This window comes from Lepidochelys olivacea, assembly GCF_965140295.1.
Source record: "Lepidochelys olivacea isolate rLepOli2 genome assembly, chromosome: 10".
Classification (NCBI taxonomy): Eukaryota; Metazoa; Chordata; order Testudines; family Cheloniidae; genus Lepidochelys; species Lepidochelys olivacea.
Genome location: NC_140420.1, coordinates 85449876 through 85470959, shown reverse-complemented (window position 1 = coordinate 85470959; position 21084 = coordinate 85449876). Strand labels below are relative to the sequence as shown.

The 21084-nt window shown below is 49.4% G+C and overlaps 1 long non-coding RNA gene across 2 annotated transcripts; it reads left to right on the top strand.

Annotated features, from left to right (window-relative positions):
- The first annotated feature begins 937 nt into the window (after window positions 1–937).
- LOC311526920 lies at window positions 938–10205 on the top strand. Of its 2 annotated transcripts, none has more exons than XR_014713191.1 (3): window positions 938–1388; window positions 2720–2836; window positions 9870–10205. It is a non-coding gene; the product is annotated as an uncharacterized lncRNA (long non-coding RNA). The 2 variants fall into 2 exon arrangements; XR_014713192.1 differs by having other exon boundaries at window positions 2720–2903.
- Window positions 10206–21084: the final 10879 nt, after the last annotated feature.

Here is a 21084-nt window from a genome sequence, read left to right as displayed (position 1 = left end):
GATGTTCTTGTCAACTGCTGGAAATGGCCCACCTTGATTATCACTACAAAAGGTTTGTCGTCGTCGTCACCCCCCCCCACCCCGCCAGCTCTCCTACTGGTAAGAGCTCCCCTTAAGTGATCACTCTCTTGTTACAGTGTGTATGGTAACACCCATTGTTTCATGTTCTCTATGTATATAAATCTCCACACTGTATTTTCCACTGAATGCATTCGATGAAGTGAGCTGTAGCTCACGAAAGCTTATGCTCAAATAAATTTGTTCGTCTCTAAGGTGCCACAAGGACTCCTTTTCTTTTTGCGAATACAGACTAACATGGCTGCTACTCTGAAACATACCACAATTAGTAGTTCTGCAAATTCATATAAGAGTTCCTTCAAAACTCTTGGGTAAATGCCATCTGGTCCTGGTGACTTGCTGCTATTTAATTTACCTCCTCTATTGACTCCTCAGTCTGGGACCATTCCACAGATTTGCCACCTAAAAAGAGAAGCTTGAGTGTGGGTACCTCCCCCAGATCCTCTGCGGTAAAGACTAATACAAATAATTCATTTAGCTTCTCTAACAACTGTCTTGTCTTCCCTGAGTTCTCCTTTAGCACCTTGATTATCCAGTGGCCCCACTCACTGGCAAGTTTGCTGCTTTGGATGTACTCAGGGCTTTTCCTAGCCATTTTGGTGCCCTATGCAGTCCCCCCCATGGGAGGGGCTGGCCCCAGGCCTCCGCGGAGGGGAAAACTGCCCCCCAGCAGGAGCCGGCAGAGCAGACTGGGTTGGGGCTGGGTCACTCCACTTCCTGCAGCCCGGTGAGTGCAAGGCAGGCCCAACCCTGCACTCACGGGGCAGCAGGAAGTGGAGTGACCTGGCCCCAGCCCGCTCTGCTTTGCTCCCCTGGCTCCCAGCTTTGGGGGGCAAGGGGGAACCTCCCCCCAGCACTCACTAGCAGCACAGCTGGGAGCCAGCGGCGAGGAGTGGGCTGAGGCCGGGTCGCTCCATTCGCCGCTGCCCAGTGCGTGCAGGGTGCCCTACCCCTGTTGCAGTCCTCAGGGGAAGGGGTGGAGTGGGGGTGGGGCATCTGAACAATGGCTGCTACCTGTAAGTTCTGAGTCATGCATGGACACGTGACTTACCCATGTGACTCTCAAACTCCATCTTGTAGCTGGGATTCTACACGGAGGGGTGTCTACCCACAAGAGAAAGTCTATTTAAATGTCTGGGAGACCCCTCCATTTTGTCTTCAGTTGGCTCAAGAGATAGCCTCTCCATCCCCAAAGGATACCTAAAAGAAACTGGAACAAAGGACAGTAACCACACGGGTGTGAGTGATTGCTGAACCCAGACTAGAAGAAGGCTAGTCTGTAAAAGAGGCTTATTGGAACATCTCTGAGGGTGAGATTTTATCTGTATTCAGTTTCTTACTGTATTAGGCATAGGCTTGTGTGTTTTATTTTATTTTGCTTGGTAATTCACTTTGTTCTGTCTGTTATTACTTGGAACCACTTAAATCCTACTTTTTGTATTTAATAAAATCACTTTTTACTTATTCATTAACCCAGAGTATGTATTAATACCTGGGGGAGGAGATCAGCTGTGCATCTCTCTCTATCAGTGTTATAGAGGGCAAACAATTTATGAGTTTACCCTGTATAAGCTTTATATAGGGTAAAACGGATTTATTTGGGGTTTGGACCACATTGGGAGTTGGGCATCTGAGTGGTGGAGACAGGAACACTTCTTAAGCTGTTTTCAGTTAAGCCTGCACCTTGTGGGATGTTGTTCAGACCTGGGTCTGTGTTTGTAGCCAGCAAGCATGTCTGGCACAACCAGGCAGGGTTCTGGAGTCCCAGGCTGGCAGGGAAAGCAGGGGCAGAAGTAGTCTTGGCACATCAGTTGGCAGCCCCAAAGGGGTTTCTGTGATCCAACCCATCACAGTACCCCCTGGAAGACCTCTGCATACCCCCAGGATTATGTGTACTTCCTGGTTGAGAACCACTGCTTTAGATGTCAGTGATGCCATCAACTCTTGCAGGAGAAACACAGATTCCTGAAGCCAGGTCCTGAAAGGAAAGTAAAACAGGAAATTTTTAAAATATTTTGTTATAAAATATTCTCATTTCTAGTTTTTAAAGCCACTCATTTTTAGTTTAAATTACTTTAATCGGATTATGTATATATTTAAAGGGCTGTTTAGTTTGCTTTTAAATTATGTTGAATTACAGTGGAATCAAGCTACCATACTTACAAGTATATGATCAGATTACCAATAGTTAATGAACTCTGTCAAATGCTGTGCTGCTCTTAAAACTGTGGAATACTGAGAGGAGGTTGGAGTTGATAGCATATGTAATGCAAGCCAATTCACTTTTGTGTAGTGTTCTTCAGACAAAATATTTTTTAAGTTTATGTCTGTATTACTGCAGCATATGTAAATCCATAAATATGACAAATAGATTAATAAACACATGTTTATCATACATGCAAAAAACAGGTTAATGCAACCTTAAGTCAGATTTTCATCACACAAACATTAGGAAATTCAGAATTCTCAACAGTTTAGCTGTCCTGTGGGGCATATTACCATAGGGTCTTTTATTACGTGATCAAAACATATACAGTAATACCAAATGCTATCTATGTGCATCTAAGGTTGTAAGTTAAATAGAAATAAATTTATCTGGACAATCTTACTGGAGAAGAATTAACAATATTCATCTTACAAGCCTTCAAGTCAGCAACCATGATGAGGACAGCCATTCCTAATGGTCACAGCTGGAATCAAGAGTCCAGTATGAAGTTGGAACAAGACCAGAGTGAGACCAAAGCTGGAGCAGGCTAAGGTTTGGCACATCCACTGCTATTCTCAGACAGGAGCAAGCTCACAGCCCTCAAGTAACAGTAATCAGGGTGAGCTGCTCTGCTGTGCCTCCTGTGAGGCTTATATACCTACCCTAAAAGTCTCCAGACCAGCTCCTGGGTTGTGGATTGGCTGGAGCCTAGCACAGGAATGACTTAGTGTACCTGGCTTAAGCAGCCTAGTGGGGAGGAGTGGTTGACCTGCTTCCCCTTTCCCCTCCTCTCTCTGGTGTTTTCCCCTCTCTCCCTGCTCATTATGACGGGGGACACGGGTGGTACCCCTCAGGTGGACCCCGCCGCCCCTCCCCCACCTGCCCCCCCATCGCCCCCCCAGCCTCTACCTCAACCACCGCTACCAAACCACCTGCTATCGCCCCCGCTGGGGCACCAGCAGCAGCAGGCAACGGGGTGAACTCCGCTGCTGCCATGTCCCTCGCCTCCTCCAATTCCCCCAGCTGGCACGAAAGGCCAGGGCAGGAAGAAGGGGAAGGGCCCCGCCAAAAAGACTAGGCCTTCCATGGCAGGGGCTGCCCCAATTGCTGCGGCCCCGCCACCGGCCACAGCATCCATCCCCGTTGCTCCCTCCACCAGCTCTGTGGGTGCCCCTCCCCCGGCCCCCAGGGCGTACACCCAGGTGGCAGCGGCTGCCCTGCCTGCTGCCACGTCATCTCTCCCGACCACCACCTCTGCTAGCATCTATAGCGGCTGGGGCCCCTTCCCCAGCTTGACCAGGAAACATGGTGTCCGTTACCTCCTGGTGCCCACCTCGCCCCACGTAGAAACCTACGTGCGGGCGTTGGCGGGTGTGGTGGGGCCCACAGCCGTCATGGCAACCTCCAAAATGTATGGAAAGGTCATCTTCTTCCTAGTATCGGAGGCCTCCGCCCAGGAGGTGGTGGTGAAGGGCCTGGCGGTGGGGGAGGGGGCGTATTCGTCCCCCTGGAGCCGCTGGAGGACCTGGGTGTCCGAATAGTCCTGACCTCTGTCCCTCCTTTCCTTCCCAATGCCAAAAGATTAATCAGGCTCTAGTTCAGGGATGACACATCACCTTACACCTGCAGTAAGACAAAATGAAAGGAAGAGAACAACAGCAAGTATTTTGCAACTTGAACTTTAGCAGTTGCTAATAGCCCCCACTTGCTCAAAGGAACTGCACTTTCCTCCATATTCCTAGCTGTGTGTGGAGATCCTTTGAACAGGTGGGCTGTTAGCAACAATTAGAGTTAAGGTTGCAGAATACTTAGTTATAATCTTCCATTTTTGCATATTAGTAGCTTTCCAATGCATTTGGATCAGATATTTTCTATGCTTGTTCTCTGCCTGAAGGTGAATTGTTTATTTTAACGTAAGTTACATTGTGTCAACCATTTTTTGATTGTGGAAAAATGAACAAATAGTTTTCTTCCATTAAAAATTTCAAGCCATAGAATCACTTTCCATGTTTCCAACTTGAAACCTGGCCTGGATATAGTCCTCATTGAGGATTAGTGGTTTTGCTTAGTTTGAAAAATAATTGTTTTTATTTTACAAAGCTAAGAGACTTTGAAAATTGTATACTGAGAACATGCAGTAGCTTTGGGTAGGGGGGGAGGGGTTGTTAAGAGATATGTGCTTAGGTCTTAACACAGATGGAAACTAAGCGTGTTCAGGATCTCACAGGAGACACTGAGCATCTTACAGGGCCTTTTATAAGAAAGTAGTGGAGAGGGAAGAGGAGCTCTGCCCTGACAAATCGCCTAAGAGGTCAGTGAGGAGCAGAGGGTGGTTTATCAGAACAAAGAGCCTTTCCTCTTTGCTTCTCTCTCCATAGACCCCTCCCAAGCTCATCCAAGAAATCACAATATAAATGGCAGCACAGCTCCAACCATTTCTACTGGGAAATGCTGTCAAAGTTAAATAATATCAAATTTAATCATTTTCAGCATCAAAACCTAAAGCTGTTCTGCTGGTTACTAGGATGGCAATCAGGGTTCAGTCTCATCATATGACTGCCTGAAAGTTTTGGGGAGACCTGATGATTCTTCTGTAACACTGTAAACATTTTGCCACTAAAAACTCCTCAAGTTAGAAGGAACTCTACTTCCTGAGCCTTTAATTCCTAGTAATCCTGTGCCCTTTAAAACAAAGTTAGCCCTGTAGACACAGATTCTGATGTAAGGTTCTCTCTCTTTACAAGTTCCCATGGACTTCCTACTTTAAACCTTTCTTGCATAGATTCCAAGGCCAGAAGTGATGATTGTGATTATCTAGTCTGACCGCCTCTATATTACGGGCCATAGAACTTTCCCAAAATAATTTCTAGATCATAGCTTTCAGAAAAACATCCAATCTTGATTTAAAAGCATTATGCAGTTTGCCACTTCTACAGAAAAAAGCGGACATACACCGGCCTCTGTAACCTGAGTAGATTTCCTAAGCACTTCAAACAAAACACACTGTTTTAAGTAAAATATAAAACAGATTTATTAACTACAGAAAGATAGATTTTAAGTGATTATAAGTAGCAAGCATTACAGAGTAAAGTTGTTACCTAAGAAACAAAAATAAATTCACAGTCTGCATTCTACAAACTAAACAGGATTTGAATTAAGCAGTGTCTCACCCTGACAGATGGTACAAACAGGTTGCAAATCTTCAATATACAGGCTGGAACTGCCTCCCAGCCTGAGACCACCCTCCCCGGTTCAAAGTCTTTGTCCTCCAGATGTGTTTCCAGGTGTTCAGTTAGGGGGGGAGTGAGACCAAGTGATGATGTCACTTCCCCTCTTTTATAGTTTCTTTCAGATTGCAGGAAAGATCTATGCTTGTGAGGTGGGGATCCACCCTCATTGGTCAAGCATCTCCATTGTCTACGTGCTCTCTCTGGGATGGCTGCTGGGAAAGTGAATTCCCTTTAATGGGCGATCAGTACATCTGACTACTCCATTGTTGTACCTGAAAGATTGGTTGTGGGTATTCCCAACCTCACAACATATTTCAGTAACACACACACATAACAATACTTAATAACTTCACATATAATCCAACATGATATTAATGTTCAATAGATCAAGACTTTTAAATATCTCACAAGCCATACTTTGTATAAAATGAAATTATATGACAATGGTGAATATCACGGTTTCAGGGTGCTGCTTTGAGGTACAGAATGTCACACCCTTGCCTATAGATTAAGTTAATCCAGTTGTAACCTGGAGCAAAACAACAGGATTATGGGACAGGGTATAAATTAGGTGACTAAACAGCAGATGAAGAAAGAGAACATTAAGTAGAGTACAACATTCATTCTTCATTGAAAAGATATCTCTGTTTGGAAACTACTTCCTGTTCTGAGTTTGATATCTAAGGTAAACCGAGAAATCTGCTCTGTTTTCACGTTCACCTACAACACTCTGAGCAAGACTAGAGGAGACGACAAAACATGACACCTGTTTTACTTTACTTTACTTTCACCTTCATGAAGGTGAAATGGTAAGAGTGTTACATCTCATCCAGTAATCCCCTCCCTAAAGGTCTTGTAGAAGTCAGTACATTTACAGTCCTGGTTACAAATTAGCTGATTTGCTCTGTATCTCCACTTCTCTGTCAGACTGTCTTGTCTCTGCTCAGTCCAGCACCTATCTTTTCCCTTGTTTGACTTTTGCTCTCTTTTTCTCTCCTGCATTTGTGATGACTTCACAACTAAAACTCCCATCCAAGCCTTAATCATCTCCTGTCTTGCCTAGTGCATCCTCTTCCTTGGCTTTCCTGACACCAATATAACCCTTTTTCAACCAACACAAAATACATTTGGAAAGACCAACTTCCTTGACTGTTACTCTGACCACATAACCCCTCAACTCCACCTATGAATCCGCCTGCTGACTTCTTGCCCTGGCTCTAGAAACTGTGAAGTCAAGAAGAATTCATCATCATCATGTTCCTATTACAACTCTGGCATTTAGGGTAGTGACAAAGCTCCTCCACTCCTGTCTGTTTCTGGCAAGTCTTTCAATGGTTCCCCAGCTGTGCCCCAGGTTTTTCAGCTCAGCTTTCACAGCTCTTCACCATGTTGTATTTGGGCGGCCTCGTTTTCGCTTGCCTTCAGGTGTTCATCTTATTGCTACTCTGGTGATGGAATCAGTTTCCATTCAAAGCACATGACCAATCCATCTCCAATGCCTCCCAGCAATGATGGTGCTCAGATCCTCTTGGCTGCACTCTGTCAATAGATCTTGGTTTGAGATTGTTCTGGGCCAAAAGATATGGAAGCACGTTGTATAGAATGAAGACAGTTTGGACGTCATACTTTCTCATTCCTCATTAGATGGGGTCAAAAAGAATTTTTCCATCTCTAAGTGCTATGATTCTTCGCTTTCTTTTTTTATCATTCTTGCTACACAAGTATGACCTTTGGTGTGTGCTTCTGACCCCTTTACCCCAGGTAGAGAGAATGAGTCTCCTTCCAGGAGCCTCATGAAGACAGCAGATCTCGTGTCTGACACTTCTCTACTGTCATACAAGTTAGTCCTTTTCAAATTATGGTGGAGGAGGGGAGCTCAGGGTTTCAGCCCCACACTGCTCCCAGCTGCAGTGGGGGGAGGGGGGCAGCTCGGGGTTTCAGCCCCACGCCGCTCCTGGCTGCAGCCCCGCAGGGAGGCTCGGGGCTTCAGCCCCGCGGAAGGGTCGGGGGGAAAGGGACTGGGGCTCAGGAACTGGGTTTCCTCTGCAGGGCTCCGCGGCCCCTCTGAAAGAGCCCATGGACCCCTCCCCCGTTGAGAACGACTGACAGCACAAAATATCTGATGGTCTATTAAGAATGTTCCAGTACTGCCGGCTTGGATGGCAGATCATCCTCATACACATTTTTGTAAGGATGAAGTTGTCCTAAAATATCATGCCAAATTCTTGCCTATGATCATGGATTTTTATTTAAATCAGACCATTTATGGAACCAGTCACATGATGAAGAAAATATTACATACTGAAGTAACTTTTGTCCTCCAAATATGTTGCCGCCATAGATTTACACTAAAGTTCCCTCTTCCCCTTCACCCTGGAAACGTAAAGGATATGCCCAGGGTTAGAGAGGAGCTAAGTGACAATTTGGGGTGAACCTTTTATATTGTGTGTCCTAGAATCCTGGAACAGGGCAGAGGGCATCCACTTGCACTCTGTGATAAAGTCAGGTTGCCTGGGTCAGGGTCAGGTAATCTGTTCCTTAGTTTCCTCTCACACACTGGACTAATCAAAAGTCCTTTCCTTCTTAAGGTGAACAAATGTTCCGAATAAAAGAAAAATGCATAGTTCTTCACCCCCTCCTACAGGGATTCTCCTACTCTTTTATAAAAGGAATCAAACCAGCCTTCATCCTCTAGCTGGTGTCATGAAGAGGTGCCTTGCCCTGGAACCCTAAATCATACGGCAGCTGTGTGCACTAATCTCAAAACTGACCTGCTTCACTGGGCTACTTCCTACAATGCACCTTGGTTTAGACCTTCTCCCTGGCCTTTCCCTACAAGTCCTCTTCCAAACCCCTCCAAGCTCCTTTTCCAGTCTTGTTCTCCAAAAGGCCCCATAACTGATCTTATCTAGACCCATAGTACTTGAGAACTTTCACCAATCAGTTACTAGCACTCCTCTTTTCAGTTCTACCTCACTGGAGAGACCTACACCAGATCTTGCTTTGTCCCTTGTGTTTCTCCTTCTGAAAGAAAGGCTGCTTCTTACTCAGTTCTGCCCGCTTACTCAGCAAATCTTACTTCCTACCTGCAGTGACATGACCCCCTAGGTCTACTGTTCTCAGAATGCCTACTCTTAAAGGGCCAGAGAATATGCTAGATCAAAGCTTACCCTTAAATGGAACCCTCTGACACTCATCCAGTTCATAGAATTTCAGGGTTGGAAGGGACCTCAGGAGGTCATCTAGTCCAACCCCCTGCTCAAAGCAGGACCAATCTCCAATTTTTGCCCCAGATCCCTAAGTGACCCCCTCAAGGATTGAACTCACAACCCTGGGTTAAGCAGGCCAATGCTCAAACCACTGAGCTATCCCTCCCCCCAGTTGCTTTTAAATGGGTTCTTTTGGGCAGGTGATCTCACCATGGAAATCTATCAAGGCCGTGCATTCGGAGAAAAAAAGTCACATTAGTAATTCACCTCTTTTTCTTATACATGTAACAGTTGCTATCACTGGTATTATGTCTTATTTTACTTGGTTAAATGTTTTAACATTTTTAGATGCTCTCATAGGTCTCCAATTCCCAAGAGGACTTTATTCATATGGACATTTCTTCTTTTTTCTTTTGGCTAGGAAGAGTGGACATTTAATGAACATTGATCGGTTTGATTATTCTGTAGCAGTAGGTCCTGGGCTACAGGACTGGAAAATTGAAATATTGGGGATTACTTTTGTTCTGGCACATTCAAGAGCCTTTTTATTATGATTTGAGGCTATTTGCTTTATTCCCTTTTCATGACTACTGCTAACCATAAATATCTCATTGTTACCTGGCACTCCCACTGTCTGTTGTATTCACCTGTTGTCTCCCATCATAAGTTTTGATTGTAAAAGCCTTTTTGGGGCAGGAATCATATTTTCATTACATACGTATAACAGTCCCTAGCATAGTGGGCCACTGATTCCTGACGGGGGCTGCTAGATGCTACCACAATACAAACAAATAAATAATAATATGATAGCAATAAATATCACATAGTAAAAAAATCTTTGGGGCAGATCCTCAGATAATTTAGATTGTCATAGCTTCTTTGAAGTAAAAAATTTGGACAGCAATTGCTATGCAGATTCTATTATATGTATATTCATACTAGAAAGCAAGAGATTACCAGTTATTCCATCTGTATGCTGCTGGCAGGGCAGAAAGGGCATTGTCCATTTTAAAGCAGTCTCATTTGTAAGCGTAAGCAATCTTCCCTAGAGGTTCTAGTCTCTGTGGAACAGCACCATGACGGGGCATTGTTTTTAGTCTTCACTCCAATTTGTATGTCTCCTGTTCCTTTTTCCCCCTCTGGTAGGGAGCCAGCTGGAGCAGCCTCTCTGCACTGCAGTGAAAAGCTGCAGCTCTGGAGCGCTGAGATGTCAAAAAATAATCCTCAAGTATTAAGATGAATCATCTGAAAACAGAAGGTACTTGGATCATGTGGTCTGAAAATCTCGGAAAACCTTTGATCATAGTGATTCTCTTTACTGATGTACAGTCCCACTTTCAAGGTAGAATCGCTTACATTTGTCTTTCTGAAGAAATGTATCTGCAAGTTTTCTCTCTTTACTTACCTATTTACTTGTCTCAGTGCAATGACTTGAGACAAGCTGAACTGATGCAGTCTGGCAAATTACACCACAGAAAAATAAATTCAATCCCTTTGCTCCACTGCCTCCCTTTGTTTATAAGGCTCATTTCCCATAAAGTGCATAGACTGTGGTTTCATAGCTGTTTTCTATATAAAAATTTCTATCACATCAGGTTGAGTTCATCTCCTGGAGCCTAATGCAGATTATTAAAGATCTTAGTGTGGAAAATAACTAACCTATTAACACCATCAGCAACTGCAACCTGAATCATTTGGAAACACAGGAGAGAAAATTCAATTTTTTTGTTTTGTTTTTCAGATTATGTTGCTGTTAGTGTCTCATGACACAATAGATAGCAAGACTCACATGCACTTGCCAAAATGCTAACTCTTCCTTCCAAACTCTGAGTTTTCTCTTGTGTCCTCAGTGTTGACGTGGCAGATTATAAGAAAAAAAAATCCCACTGAAAGCAAAGACCCAGGTTTCTCTGTCATGCTTCTCAAGCAGTAACTCCTCTCAACAGGAATCTTGCAGACTACAGGAACTGACATTTTTAGGGAACACGGCTGATTATTACTTAAATTGGTTTTACAATCACTAGACTTAGACTCTTCTTTCACTAAACTGCATTAACACAGGCCAAATCTCTACTCTTTTGTCAGAAGAGCACAAGTACTGTACTGGATATAATCATCCATACACTCTATATCCTAAAATGGCCATTGGTGGAATTTCCTTTACACAACATGCCAAGCGCTGATAGCCTGAGCTTGGGCTATTTGATAATCTCTCTCATACATTCTATGTAAGTACTCCATTGACATGGCTAGGTTGAATGCATTATCTATCATATGCACAGTTTCAGAGGAGTAGCCGTGTTAGTTTGTGTCAGCAAAAACAAATACAAGTCCTTGTGGCACCTTAGAGACTAACAAACAAATTTATTTGGGCATAAACTCCACACTGCTTCTTGTCAAGTGTTGGAAATGGGTGACATCCACCCTAATTGAATTGGCCTTGTTAGCACTGACCCTCCCCCACTTAGTACGGCAACTCCCATCTTTCCATGTGCTGTGTATTTATACCTAACTACTGTATTTTCCACTCCATGCATCTGATGAAGTGGGTTATAGCCCACAAAAGTTTCTGCCCAAATAAATTTGTTAGTCTCTAAGGTGCCACAAGGACTCCTCGTTGTCTCTGCATATACAACAGTTGTGTACTGAATTAAGGTCCTTTTTTCCCCCTCACATGTTTCTAGCCTCCTGGGTCTTCCATTTTAAGCACTTGCAGCATGGGACACAGTAATCTGTGGCCTTTAATGAAGAAATTTTAGCCATATTTTGAGGGCTCCCCCAGCCCTTCTGATACCAAGGGGATATTATAATGTGCCTCACAGTTAAGAGACCGGTTTCAGAGTAGCAGCCGTGTTAGTCTGTATTCGCAAAAAGAAAAGGAGTCCTTGTGGCACCTTAGAGACTAACCCATTTATTTGAGCATAAGCTTTCGTGAGCCACAGCTCACTTCATCCACTCCATGCATCTGATGAAGTGGGTTATAGCCCTCAAAAGTTTCTGCCCAAATAAATTGGTTAGTCTCTAAGGTGCCACAAGTCCTCCTTTTCTTTTTAGTTAAGAGACCCTAACTCTAGTCCTTCCTTAACAGGGACAAGTTCCTGCTTAAATGGAATAAAATCCAATCATCTCACTCACAATCCAGTGACAAAATCAGAGAACAAATTGAAATAATGCTGCCCAGGTAACGTGCACTCTGACTAGTACCAGCTCTTGCGATTGTACTGTGAGTATCGCAAGGGTTTTCTACAATCCCCATCTCCTGCAGTCATGGGATTACATCAGAATTGGAACGTGGTTTGTTTTTTTTAAATTAAAGCAAGTTTCTAGCCACGTTGGTTGCAGAGAAAAGCTGGGGAAAAGGTGACCTGAATGTACCCTCAAAAACACGTCCCTAAAAGACCCCCCCAATCATTCTCTAAACCCCATGGTTTCTCCTGACGTTTGCAGGGTTGTTTGGCGGGGCCACAGGGCACGCCAGGAGCGTGGGAACCCTGGCTCGCCCACGGGCGCCTCGGCCTGGGACTCGTGGGCCGCGGTCTCAGTGCGGGGCCCTTCCGCCAGCCAGCTCCCGCCCCGCGCGCCGGGACCGGAAAGGCAACGCGCCGCCCGGCGCTGCGCTGACCCGACCCGACCCCGGCGCCGCGGCCCTTGCTCTGGAGACCGGGGCAGCGCGGAACTCCCCCGCCCCCGCCGCCGCCGGACCGCGTGGGGAACCAAGCTCGCGGGCAGCCCGGGGGCGGGGCGGCCGGAGTGCGGCACGCAGGGGGACGTAAGCTAGGGTGGAGTCAGCGGGACCACGGGACCCCGCCCCCAGCTGCTCGGCCTCATTATCTCTGGCTCACGTGTCCACCCCAGCCAATCAGCGTGGGGCTGATGGCTCTTTAAGAGCCGCGCGCCAGTCACCTGCTTCACGCTGCAGTAGGGGCGAGAGGTTGCCATGGAGATCATTGACAGGGCGGTTGCCATGGATACAGCGGCGCCCGGGCTGTCGGGCGAGCGCCGCGGCTGGGGGCTGCGGAGGCACGCGCTGCTCATCGTGATCGGCGAGATCGGGACCGAGGCGGAGCGCGCGGCGCTGCGGGGCGCCCTGGAGCGGGGTGAGCAGCGGGCGCCGAAGCGCGCGGCGGGGCTGTGGCGAGGCGAGGCGAGGCGGCAGCCGGGGGCACTTGCCGTGGCGGCTCCGGGCGAGAAGCGCGGGGCTGCCTGGGGCTGGGGCTGCAGCGACTGGCCAGCCCCGCCCGGGGCGCGTCAGCGTGCCGCACTGTCACGGCGCGAGTGGCAGGGGCTGGGGTCGCCCGCCCGGCTTCTTACCCCGTCCCCCACCGGAGCCCTGAACCCCTCCCCCCCGTGTCCCGGCTTCTTACCCCGTCCCTCACCGGAGCCCTGAACCCCCCCCCTCCCCCCCCGTGTCCCGGCTTCTTACCCCGTCCCTCACCGGAGCCCTGAACCCCCCCCTCCCCCCCCGTGTCCCGGCTTCTTACCCCGTCCCTCACCGGAGCCCTAAACCCCCCCCTCCCCCCCCGTGTCCCGGCTTCTTACCCCGTCCCCCACCGGAGCCCTGAACCCCCCCCCGTGTCCCGGCTTCTTACCCCGTCCCCCACCGGAGCCCTGAACCCCCCCCCCGTGTCCCGGCTTCTTACCCCGTCCCCCACCGGAGCCCTGAACCCCCCCCCTCCCCCCCGTGTCCCGGCTTCTTACCCCGTCCCTCTCCGGAGCCCTGAACCCCCCCCCTCCCCCCGTGTCCCGGCTTCTTACCCCGTCCCTCACCGGAGCCCTGAACCCCCCCCCCTCCCCCCCGTGTCCCGGCTTCTTACCCCGTCCCTCACCGGAGCCCTGAACCCCCCCCCCTCCCCCCCGTGTCCCGGCTTCTTACCCCGTCCCTCACCGGAGCCCTGAACCCCCCCCCCTCCCCCCCGTGTCCCGGCTTCTTACCCCGTCCCTCACCGGAGCCCTGAACCCCCCCCCCTCCCCCCCGTGTCCCGGCTTCTTACCCCGTCCCTCACCGGAGCCCTGAACCCCCCCCCTCCCCCCCGTGTCCCGGCTTCTTACCCCGTCCCTCACCGGAGCCCTGAACCCCCCCCCTCCCCCCCGTGTCCCGGCTTCTTACCCCGTCCCCCACCGGAGCCCTGAACCCCCCCCGTCCCGGCTTCTTACCCCGTCCCCCACCGGAGCCCTGAACCCCCCCCTCCCCCCCGTGTCCCGGCTTCTTACCCCGTCCCTCACCGGAGCCCTGAACCCCCCCCGTGTCCCGGCTTCTTACCCCGTCCCTCACCGGAGCCCTGAACCCCCCCCGTGTCCCGGCTTCTTACCCCGTCCCTCACCGGAGCCCTGAACCCCCCCCGTCCCGGCTTCTTACCCCGTCCCTCACCGGAGCCCTGAACGCCCCCCTCCCCCCCCGTCCCTCACCGGAGCCCTGAAACCCCTCCCCCCATGTCCCAGCTTCTTACCCCGTCCCTCACCGGAGCCCTGAACCCCCCCCTCCCCCCGTGTCCCGGCTTCTTACCCCGTCCCTCACCGGAGCCCTGAACCCCCCCCGTCCCGGTTTCTTACCCCGTCCCCCACCGGAGCCCTGAACCCCCCCCTCCCCCCCGTGTCCCGGCTTCTTACCCCGTCCCCCACCGGAGCCCTGAACCCCCCCCCTCCCCCCCCGTGTCCCGGCTTCTTACCCCGTCCCTCACCGGAGCCCTGAACCCCCCCCGTGTCCCGGCTTCTTACCCCGTCCCTCACCGGAGCCCTGAACCCCCCCCGTGTCCCGGCTTCTTACCCCGTCCCTCACCGGAGCCCTGAACCCCCCCCGTGTCCCGGCTTCTTACCCCGTCCCTCACCGGAGCCCTGAACCCCCCCCGTGTCCCGGCTTCTTACCCCGTCCCTCACCGGAGCCCTGAACCCCCCCCGTGTCCCGGCTTCTTACCCCGTCCCTCACCGGAGCCCTGAACCCCCCCCGTGTCCCGGCTTCTTACCCCGTCCCTCACCGGAGCCCTGAACCCCCCCCGTGTCCCGGCTTCTTACCCCGTCCCTCACCGGAGCCCTGAACCCCCCCCGTCCCTCACCGGAGCCCTGAACCCCCCCCGTCCCTCACCGGAGCCCTGAACCCCCCCCGTCCCTCACCGGAGCCCTGAACCCCCCCCGTCCCTCACCGGAGCCCTGAACCCCCCTCCCCCCCCGTCCCTCACCGGAGCCCTGAACCCCCCCCGTCCCTCACCGGAGCCCTGAACCCCCCCTCCCCCCCCGTCCCTCTCCGGAGCCCTGAACCCCCCCCTCCCCCCGTGTCCCGGCTTCTTACCCCGTCCCTCACCGGAGCCCTGAACCCCCCCCCTCCCCCCCCGTCCGGGCTTCTTACCCCGTCCTGGATTCCTTTCCCCCCTCCACTCCCCCGGCTTCTTACCCTGCCCCTCATCGCAACCCTGGATGGACCTTCCCCACCCCCGGCTTGTTATCCCATCCTCACGGTAGCCCTGAACCCCCTACTCTCCTTCCCCCCGGCTTGTTATCCCTCCCCTCACCCCAACCCTGGATGGACCTTCCCCCCGGCTTCTTACCCTCCCCCTCATCGCGACCCTGGATGGACCTTCCCCTCCCCTGGTTTGTTATCCTGTCCTCACAGTAGCCCTGAACCCCCTACTGTCCGTCCCCCCCGGCTTGTTATCCCTCACCGCAACCTGGGATTCCTTTCCCCTCCCCTGGCTTCTTAGCCTGCCTCTCACCGCAGCCCTGAACCCCCTACCCGCCCCCCGCTTGTTATCCCTCCCCTCACCGCAGCCCTGGATTCCTTTCCTCCCTCCACTCCCCCAGCTTCTTACCCTGCCCCTCATCGCAACCCTGGATGGACCTTCCCCTCCCCTGGCTTGTTATCCCATCCTCACAGTAGCCCTGAACTCCCTCCACCCCTCCGCATGCTTGTTATCCCTCCACTCACCGCAGCCCTGGATTTCTTCCCACCCACCTTCTTTACCTTGCCCTTCACTGCAGCCCTGGTTTCTCCTGCCCCAGCTCTGCTGAGGTCTGTCTCAGCCCAAGGCTCTTCCCATCCCTTCCCTGCCCCATCCTGGGGCACGCTGAGGGCTGGTGCCTCAAGCAGGGTTTCTACCCTTTGCCCCTGCCCTCGTTTCAGGGCAGCCCAGGTGGCTGAGGAAGTCAGGAGGTTTATTTCTCTCCAGCAGTTGTGGGTGTAGGAGCTGTACAAATCCATCAGTGTCAGGTTATGTATACTGTCAAAAAGTGGTTAAAATGTTTGTGTCCATTGATCTGGGGCTTCTGGAACAAGCTGGGGGTCATGGGTGTGTGGAGTGGGGGCATATAAAGGACCTCAACTTTGCTCTGATGTGCTCTAAGGCGTCTGGAATTAGAGCTGGACCTGGGGCTATCCTCAGACAGCCCTGGCTCCCTGACACTGTTTACTAATAAACTTACCTGTGTCTGTAAATAGGATCTAGGGTAAAGAGCTCTGTGAGCCTGACACACATCCCCCTCTATGTGGTATTCACTGACCTCCAAGCACAGGTTAGCAGCTTGGGGTGAGTGGTGCCAGGTGAATGCTTTGGTAGGGTCACGTAGGGGAAGACGAAGCTCCTCTCACTCATGTTCATCCTTACATAAGAGACTTCAGCTCCTTAATCAGATAAAGCTTCTTATGGTCTTTACCATATAATGACATGAAACTCTTAGGCCTGGAGGGGAATGTGTACAGAGAGAATATCCCACGTAAAACAGTAGCAATGTCAGCCAGAAGAGTGGATTGCAGATTGTTGGGATCGAGAGGACTAAGAAAGCTGCCTCATGGAATTGTGGGATACTTCAGGAGGACTCCTGGCATGTGAGTCAAGTGGGGCTGGGACTACACTGCAAAGCGGTAGGCTTGACTTGACCTCGGACACTCCAGCCCTGCAGGGTCCTGGGACCCTACGTTTGACTCCTGGGGTAGCACAGTTGCAGTGTAGGTGGAAGGGGGGTTTGCCTTGAGCTCAGGTTCAAGTTTGGGCTTACATTGCAGTGTAGACATACTCTCAGAGTACCTTTTCCAGACCTGACAAAGAGCTCTGTGTAGCTCAAAAGCTTGTGTCTTTCACCAAAAGAACGTCCAATAAAATATATTACCCACCTTATCTCTAATATCATACAGCTGACATGGCTACAATACTGCAAACAGAGTCTTTATGTATAATTTTTTTGAGGACCCACAGACCCTCCTTCCCCTGTATTAGGAATGGAGTAGAGAGAAGAGTTTATACTGTCCCTTATGTAAACATTTTGAGCAGCTGGGTATGGTCATGTGGAAGCCTTCCTGTGATTGTGAGCAAATGGTACAGGGGGTGGAGGCATTGTGATTAGAGAAGACTTTTTCTGAGATGGCTGAATTATCAGGTCCTAGGGACCTGACTAGGAACAGTTCCAAGAGCAGTGAAGATCCTGTAACTGTGACTTGCAAGAATAACATGTTAAAAAAATTTCAGCCTACAATGCTAATATAGGCTGAGATTGTGATTATCAAGAGATGTGACTGTCGATTCTGGCCCAAAGCGGGAGGAAGAACCCAATGATAAAGGGCTTGAGCAAAAAGATATTTGCATTGTCGTCTCAAGTGGTCAGAACACTGTCAAACCTGTGGGGCCCCTCCAGTGTGTCTTTGTGCTTGTGAAATTCCTTTATTGCCATTAGACGGATATGCTTTAAACAGTGTTCTAAAACACCATTATTAGACCTGGAAATTGGGGATATCTTTAGATTCTAAACCCATCCCGCTAGGGGAAAGTAGCTTGATATCACTCTGGATTACTAGTTATGCATATTTATTGTGTTATGACAGTAGTACCTGTGGCCAACTGAGACTGGCACCCCATTGTGTACTGTACAAGGCACTGTACAAACAATGAGACAGTCCCTGCCCCAGAGACCGTACAATCTATATAGAGAAGACAAAGGTTAGGGATATAACTTACAAGTTGCTCTAATGAGTCAGGAATTGTAGACAGCAAGTCACTTCTTGCCATCTACGTAATGCTGCCAGGGAATCTTGCTCTAAAGATTGGTGGTATTTATTTATATTACGGTAGGGCCCACATGCTCCAGTGATAAATCAAAACAGTCATTCTGGGTTAGACCAAAAGTCCATCTAGCCTAGGATCCTGTCTTCCGACAGTGGCCAATGCCAGGTGTCAGAGGGAATGACCAGAAGAGGTCATCATCAAGTGATCCATCCCCTGTCGCCCATTCCCAGCTTCTGGCAAACAGAGGCTAGGGACACTATCCCTGCCATCCTGGCTAATAGCCATTCATGGACCTAGCCTCCATGAACTTATCTAGTTCTTTTTTGAACCCTATTATAGTCTTGGCCTTCACAACATCCTCTAGCAAGGAGTTCCACAGGTTGACTGTGCATTGTGTGAAAAAAATACTTCCTTTTGTTTGTTTTAAACCTGCTGCCTGTTAATTTCATGTGGTGACCCCTAGTTCTTGTGTTATGAGGAGTAAATACTTCCTTATTTACTTTCTCCACACCAGTTATGATTTTATACATCTCAGTCATATCCCCCATGGTCTGTTTTCCAAGCTGAAAAGTCCTAAACTTATTAATCTCTCCTCATATGGAAGCTGTTCCATACTCCTAATCATTTGTTGCATAATGACAAGTTTCAGAGTAGCAGCCGTGTTAGTCTGTATTCGCAAAAAGAAAAGGAGTACTTGTGGCACCTTAGAGACTAACAAATTTATTTGAGCATAAGCTTTCATGAACTACAGCTCACTTATCGGATGCATCTGATGAAGTCAGCTGTAGCTCACGAAAGTTTATGCTCAAATAAATTTTAGTCTCTAAAGGTGCCGCAAATAAGTACTCCTTTTCATTTTTGTTGCCCTTTTCTAAACCTTTTCCAATTCAAATATATCTTTTCTGAGATGGGATGACCACATCTGCATGCAGTATTTAAGATGTGGGCATACCATGGATTTTTTTAGAGGCAATATGATATTTTCTGTCCTATTATCTATCCCTTTCTGAATGATTCCCAACATTCTGTTTGCTTTTTTGCCTGCCGCTGCACATTGAGTGGATGTTTTCAGAGAAACATCTACAATGACTCCTAGAGCTCTTGAGTGGTAACAGCTAATTTAGACCTCATCACTTTATTATAAAAATATAATCCCAACTATACATATAGAGCCAGACTCACCCAGTGGCACCTCCTGCTGGCTGTCCTTGGGAATTAGCTCATCAGCCTTTGGAGCGCCCTCTGCTATCTGGTGATCTGCCTGTCACTGGCCCCCGTGTCCCTCCCAGACCTGGTGCCCTTTTGTCTGGGGTCCTGCCCTCCGGCAGTAAACCCCAACAATCTCTGAGGGTCTCCCCTCCCCAGGGAACCCCTACCCACTCCCCCACCTCACCTCAGTCTTGGCTATTGCCAGTCTTCGCTTAGCCCCACTCCCTGGGGCAGACTGCAGTGTATCAGTCACTCATCACAGGCAAGGGGGTTTGGACCTGCTGCCTCTGTCTACCCGTGGGCTGCCCCCATGCACCCCAGCACCTAATAGGTCCTGATCTAGGCCTCACAGCCGGGGGCGGGTTCCAGGCTGGCGCTCCCAAGGCCTTTCCTCCTCATGTCCCTGCAGCCAGACCCTTCCCTCTCTGAACACAGAGAGAGACTCTGGCTAAGCTTCAGCCTAGCAGCCCCTTTATAGGCCCAGCTGCGGCCTGACTGGGGCATAGCCTAGCTTCTCTTGGCCTGAGCCCTGGCTCTCTCCCAGGGCTGGCTTTTAACCCACAGAGCAGGAGAAGGTAACCACCCCACTACAGTTTTCCAATGTGCATTACTTTGCATTTGTCAACACTGAATTTCATCTGCCATTTTGTTGCCCAGTCACCCAGTTTTGTGAGATCCCTTTTTAATTCTTCACAGTCTGCTTTGGACTTAACTATCTTGAGTAGTTTTGTATTATCTGCAAGTTTTGCCACCTCACTGTTTACCCCTTTTTCCAGATCGTTTATGAATATGTTGAATAGGACTGGGCCCGGTACAGACCCCTGGAGGACACCACTGTTTACCTCTCCCCATTCTGAAAACTGACCATTTATTCCTGCCCCTTGTTTGCTATCTTTTAACCAATTACCGATCCATGAGAGGACCTTCCCTCTTATCCCATGTCAGCTTATTTTGCTTAAGAGCCTTTGGTGAGGGACCTAGTCAAAGACTTTATGAAAATCTAAGTACACTATATCCACTGGATCCCCTTGTCCACATGCTTGTTGACCTCCTCAAAGAATTCTAGTAGATCCGTGAGGTATGATTTCCCTTTATAAAACCATGTTGACTCTTCTCCAAAAAATTATGTTCATCTATGTGTCTCATAATTCTGTTCTTTTCTATAGTTTCAACCAGTTTGTCCGGTACTGAAGTCAGGCTTACTGGTCTGTAATTGCCAGGATCATCTCTGGAGCCCTTTTAAAAAATTGGTATCACATTAACTATCTTCCAATCATTGGTACAGAAACTGATTTAAATGATAGGTTACAAACCACAGTTAGTAGTTGTGCAATTTCACATTTGAGTTCCTTCAGAACTCTTTGGTAGGATCTAATGAGAAAGAGTCAAATGAAAGAGAGTCCTATTCAATTACATCATGTAATGGCAGACAGCTAAAAATTGACAATTTTTAAAGGGCTTATATACCAATGCTAGAAGTCTAAATAATATGGGTGAACTAGAGTGCCTCATATTAAATGAGGATATTGACATAATAGTCATCACAGAAACTTGGTAGAATGAGGATAATCTATAGGACACAGTAATACCAGGTACAAAATATATTGGAAGGACAGAACATGTCATGCTGGTGGGGGAGTGTCACTATATGTGAAAAAGTGTAGAATCAAATGAAGTAAAAATCTTAAATGAACCAAACTATAGCATAAAATCTTTGTGCATAGTAATTCCATGCTCAAATAATGAGAATATAGCACGGGCAGTCAACAAACATTCACATCCCGTGACCTGTCCATGACTTTTACTATATACCCCTAACTAAAACTTGGGCCGGGGGCTGCAGGTGCTCGGGTGTGGGGGCTGTGGCGCTATGCCCGGGACCCCTGCTGGCGCTGGGGGGTGGGGCAGGCCACAGCACGCAGCCCAGGACCCCTGCTGGGGGGGGAGGGGTTGACAGGGCTGGCAGGGGCTCCCTACCCGGCTCCACGTGTCCCTGCAGCTCCTAGGTGGCGGAAGGCCAGGGGGCTCCACGTACTGCTCCTGGTCCTGCCATAAGTGCCGGCTGCGCAGCTCCCATTGGCTGTGTTTCCCGTCAAATGGGAGCTGTGGGGGTGGGCCTTGCGGGCACAGGCAGCACATGGAGCCCCCTGGTGCCTGGCCCCCCTCCT